Source organism: Onychostoma macrolepis, chromosome 03, assembly GCF_012432095.1.
Source record: "Onychostoma macrolepis isolate SWU-2019 chromosome 03, ASM1243209v1, whole genome shotgun sequence".
Taxonomy (NCBI): domain Eukaryota; kingdom Metazoa; phylum Chordata; class Actinopteri; order Cypriniformes; family Cyprinidae; genus Onychostoma; species Onychostoma macrolepis.
In genome coordinates this window covers 17,362,121-17,368,120 of record NC_081157.1, presented here as the reverse complement: position 1 = coordinate 17,368,120, position 6,000 = coordinate 17,362,121, and the positions used below count along the sequence as shown (strand labels likewise).

The 6,000-nt window shown below is 35.1% G+C and overlaps 1 pseudogene; it reads right to left on the bottom strand.

Annotated features, from left to right (window-relative positions):
• The window catches only part of LOC131536622 (NACHT, LRR and PYD domains-containing protein 12-like), a 43,113-nt pseudogene that overhangs the window by 3,741 nt on the left and 33,372 nt on the right, over positions 1 to 6,000 (bottom strand).

The window sequence follows — 6,000 nt, the reverse complement described above, 5'->3', positions numbered from 1 at the left end:
TTACGACATAAAACACACCAGTTACACCACACTCCTGATTTTTTTAAATCGTTATGTTTCTTAAAGACGGTTGCTAACAAGCTGCTAAATGGGACTACAGGCCTGTCGGAGACATTCAACATCATCACACCGAACAGTTTATCAATTTACAGTATTTTCCAATCGTAGTATAATTTGTAATTCAATTAATTGTAGAATAACCAATGAATAGTTTCCTGCATTTTATGTTGTTGAACAACGTTTTTTTGCTTTGCCCCAAAATGCAACACAAGTCTTCGGAGGGAAGAAGCTCGTTTTATCGCTCAATGACACAGAGACTCTGGGTTCAGATCATAAGGTAAACTCATATTACAATTATTTCATGTAAACACCACATTTACCGGCTTTACGTGCTGAAAGTGAAACTTTAATGATGCATAGTGATTATATTACTGGATGCTTGAAATTGAACGGGAGAATGCACATTAAACAGCGTATAGTCCAGGTCAATTAATCGCTGTTCTAATATAATGCGCTGCTGCTCTGTAACGCACACACACAGGCTTCAGACAGTAGCGCGTCCATCACACGCAGATCACGCGCACAGAATCATTCAGCGCAGAAATGTATTGTCAACACTGTTCTTTGATGAAATGTGGTACTTTGTTCACTAAAATGAGTTTAATCTTACCATATCCAAAAACTCGCTCACTCTGCTGTTATTTAATAGATTAAATGCACTAGAAGTTTATTGAATAGTACGTGGAGACACGTTTTAAATTAAAATATTCATATTAATCAAGGATTTATTGACTTTTAAATGCACCTTATTTCAAAATGTACAGAAATACATGCTTTCAAATGTCCTTCAGTTATGATTATTTAATTTATTCACTATACTATTTATTACTAATGTCTCATTTCAGTATTAGTTTGTCTCTAGCTTTGTATTTATTCCAGTTTATATGAAACGGTTCATGTAGCGTGGATTAAAATTCATATACAGAGTAAATATTTTCTGCTGAACATGTTAAAAATAAGTTTGAAACAGTTGTCGGTATCGTGGTGGTGGTGACGCTGAAGACGAGCGACCGTGGTGCTGTAGTTCATTTATAGCCTAAGTTTAGCTTTTCAGTTCTGTCGCTTTTATTTAGGCTTCAAAATTCGTCAAAGTTATATTATTTTGTGAAGATTATCTTGATGGACAAAATGTGTAAGTTTCATGAACTATGATTGAACACAGGCTTTTGGATTATCGCAAAAAATAAGCTCTATGGAAAAATCCTATTGGCTTTTTGTCGAGGAACCAGTTTCATGCTAACAGCAGAGTGACGTCATAGTTCCCCCTCTCTATATCACGCCCCTAAAAACACCCGGATTTATGAGACTTAGAGTCCTTAGAGTTTACAACACGGAGAAATGAAACCCGGTCAAAAAGAGGAAGTAATCTCATGAAAGAGAAATTGATCTTACTCCAAAAACACGTTAACCTTGTAACTGCAAACAATTACATTCATTTATGTGTATATTAAGTATTGGTAAATATAAGGAAACCTTTACAAACATAAACATTATTTAGCCTATTTAATTACTTTCACTCCACAACGAATCCTTTACATTTAATGGTATTACAGAACAAGAATGAGAAAATAAGCAGCAGTAAAATTATATATTAAACTATAATATGAAAATAATCAAGCTATAGGCTAGTGGCATTTATTATAATCAAGCAAAGCTGAAACAGCGTTGGGCCCACGAGCCTCTCTCATTCAACAAGAATCTAAACATTTCCATTTCTGCCATATTTGTAGGATTTGGTTGCAAAACTATTATTCATTGTGTAGCCTAAACAAGGCACTCATTTTTCCAATATCCACGTAAAATCCTTCACATGCTCAAAAGTGCTGCACACTGATTTTACAGCGGACCTTTTAAAATAAACAGTCTAACTTTTTTGTTTGGTTGACTGCATTTTAGTTTGATGAATGGCTGAAATGTCAAGCAACGTTAGAACTAATGTGTGTGTGTGTGTGAGGCGCCTGCGTGATCAGATGGGTTTAATAAAATGAAGATAAAGAAAATAAATAAAATGCATTTAGAGGGTCACAAAAACGAGCGTAGCCTATACTTGTCACACAGTCCCCCCCCCTTTTGTTAAGAGAAACATATTTTGTGTAGTTCTATTTATTTTATTCCTTTTATAGACTTCATTTCTGTTTTTCTCCGTTCACAGAAGTGCTGCCGGTGTGTGATGCGACGATCTGTGAATCCTCATGGTCTGTTGTTGCTAGTCGCACATATGAAGCTAAAGCCCTGAAAAAATTACATTCTAATCTTACTGGTTAACAATTGACTTCAGTTGTCTGTCAGGAAAATAATCTAAATGAACAATATGCTGTCATTTACAATTCTCCACCATATTGTAAAGACATTGTAAAGATAATATATTTAACTCATGAAATGTGCTTAAAGTATATTACACATAATTATGTAATTATTAGAGCTGCCCCCTAACAGTCGACTAACTGTTAGTCGATGAGAAGAGGCTTAGTTGATAAAATTTTTATTAGTCACTTAGAGGAAAAAATATATCACAGAAAGTGGCGAAGTCACGTATAGATTATTAACAGCTGGTCTGCATGAGTAATTACAATACATTGGTCAGGACATGCAAACGGACATGCAAAATTTTCCGTCACTTTTGTTGCTTTTCCACTGCACGGTACGGTTCACTTTTGGGGGGTTTTCCACTGGGTACAGCACCTGGTGCCTGGTTGAAGTTCCAACCGTGTCTGATAACCGTACCATTATCAAAACATGACGTGTAAACACTGCTGATCACTGATTGGCCGGAGAAACTGATTTGAGCTTGCAGCACGAGACACAACAGAGATTTAAACATTTTAATAAAACTTTAGTTGAACAATTGAACACAGAACCACAGCAAACAAACAAACAAATAAATAAATAAAGGCAAAAGTCTTAACATTAAGACACTTTAGTCTTTAGTGCAGGTTGGCATTCAGAAATATCAGATGTCTCAGCTTGGATGTGCTGATGCGATTTCTCCTCTCTGTGATTATTTGTACTGTTTTTGAGAAGACTCTCTCTGAGGGGACCGATGTTGCAACAATGCAGTGTCTTTCTACCATTACCTTAACCAACGCGCTTGTTTAAATCGGGCTCCCCGTCTCTCTCTGTCGCTCTGTGTACCTGACCTGTATTACTTACACTCGCTATCTTCGGAGCGTGCGTCCCCTTCCTTCTTTCACATAATGTCTATCCTCCCATGTGATTAGCCGCATGTGTATATATTAGAGGTGTGACGAGACACGGTTCACGAGAACTTTTTTTTTTTTTAATTCTCAATGATGAAATATATAGGGAAAATAGTCTTTTATTCAACTGAAAAATACAAAACATGTAGGTGCATTTTGAAATCAACTTATACTTTATGAAATTAAACTTCTATTTTAATGAATTATATGCAGTAATAAACATGTATTTTAAAAAATGTTATATATATATATATATATATATATATATATATATATATATATATATATATATATATATATATATATATATATATATATATATATATATATATATATATATATATATATATATATATATATATATATATATATATATATATATATATTAATTTGAACAAATAAAAAAAAAAAATCAATGAAGGAGTCTCACTTCATAAAGACTTGTTTCACTACTGCTATCTCCTGAATGAATGATTCAATGTCAAATAATTGTTTTAAACGGGTTGTCGCCACCTCCTGGCGGAAGATGATAAGCGTTACAATACAAGTGTTAAGATGCTTTCGTTTTGATCGCTCCTGTAGACTAAGTGTTTATACCCAAACTATAAACTTTTATACCAGTACTTCTGTTACTATTTAAATGTCTGTAACACAGAGATAATGATGTGTGGTTGAAAAGACTGTTTGTGTTGCTCTTTCTGGATCAGCAGCAGCATGAATGCAGATTTGAATGTCTTTAACGCCTGTTTCACATCGTAAGCGTCAGTGGAGCGTGAGCAGCGAGTGTTTAGTCTGACAGCGTTCACATCGGAAGCGTGATGATGGTCGACCACCATATTGTAAAGACAACATCTCCTGCTCCACTGACACTCGCGATGTGAAACAGTCTTAATAGACATAGCTGAATCGTCATTCAGGAATAAGATCACGTGGGCGTTTGAATCAAGATCAGAAGCCAGTTTTTAATGATTAATGGTGCAGCTCTAATGTAAACATTGCAAAATATTTTGCGAGGATATCGTCACGTTCTCGCAAGACCAGTCGGATCTCACGAGACACATCGGATCTCGTCACATCCCTAGTGTATGTGTGTGTGTGTATGTACCTACTTAACCATATTTTGGGGACAAATTTGTACCCAAAAGTGAGCTAAACCTGACAAAATCTCCAAAAACCTCCCTTTGGGGACATCCTCATTTGTAAAACCGGTTTTAAAATAAAGAAAACAAAGGTTTTTTGAAATTGTAAAAATGCAGAAAGTCTCCTGTAAGGGGTAGGGTTGGTGTAGGGCAATAGAAAATACTGTTTGTACAGTATAAAAACCATTATGCCTATGGGATGTCCCCATTTAGATAGCCAAGTAAACACGTGGGTGTGGGTGTATATATGTGTGTATATATATATATAAATATAAATAATATTATTTTAAAGGAAGTTGGGCTTCTATCTTTCCCAACTTCCTTTTCAGGAGAACCAAAGCATGACGTAAAAAAAAACAAAAAAAAAAAAACTGATTCTCTCACAGTCACAGAAGAGAGGGATAATTGTTAATGCTTAACTTACTTGAGTTTGTCCAGATGTTTGAGTGTTTCAGAGAGCAGCTTCACTCCTGATTCTCCTGGGTGATTGTAGCTCAGATCCAGCTCTCTCAGGTGTGAGGGGTTTGAACTCAGAGCTGATGCCAGAGCAGCACAACCTTCTGCTGTCACCATACAATGAGATAATCTACAACAACAAGTCCAATTCTTAAAATAATAAAATATATATACAAGATAATAGCCAACAGGGCTCTTCAACTGGCAATCAATGTGGCAAATCTGTGAACAGTCATTGTTATAAGGCTCTCTAAATGATTTTAATGAAATGATGAAGCTGTCTGATAAATGAGATTCTCTGTGCAAAACTCACCAGCGAGATAAAAAGAGTTTAGCAGTCATCAATTACTGGCCACCGACTAGATCCAGACCAGAAAGTGTATCTTGTCATGCTTATAGGCCAGCATTAGGCATAAATATTCAAACACATTTTACTTAAGTGTGTAAAACACCATTGAACCTGCAGGTAAACATTCAGTTTGGTTCTTCGTGCAGCTGGAGAGTAAATTTTATGTGTTCATTACTGAACATCTGCTGAAATACCTGCGAACTGCTCTGACTTCAGTGAACAAATTCATTGTCTCTGCAGGACATTTTTTCCTGATTAAATAAAACGTTTATAGGAAAAAAAGAGGAATGAAAATTTATTTTACTTTTGTTTAATTGTTTTGTTTATGCAAAATAAAAGCTCTACATTAGATGTAGATATTGTATATTCGGTCTTCAAATCAGAGCCTGTTGTTCATGCCCAGGTCTAAGTACAAGTGTAGAGGTGACCGTGCATTCTCGGTAGTTGCCCCCAGACTCTGGAATAAATTACCTGTCACAATTAGACTTGCTCCCTCTGTATCTGCTTTTAAGTCTAGCTTAAAAACATATCTGTTTGCTAAGGCCTATAATGTGTATTAATATTTTCTTGTCTTACATTTTGTTTTATCGTAAGTGGTGTATTTTACTTTTCTCTATTTTTCTGTTGCTGTAAAGCACATTGGACAACAATGGGTTGTAATTAATAGTGCTATATAAATAAATTTGACATTGACATTGTATCAGATCTTTTAAATGCTCTTCCTCAGTGTTCCTCATTTCTAAACAACAGCGCTAAAATGATCAATGATCAATAAACTTCAAAGTAAAGTTTTATTATA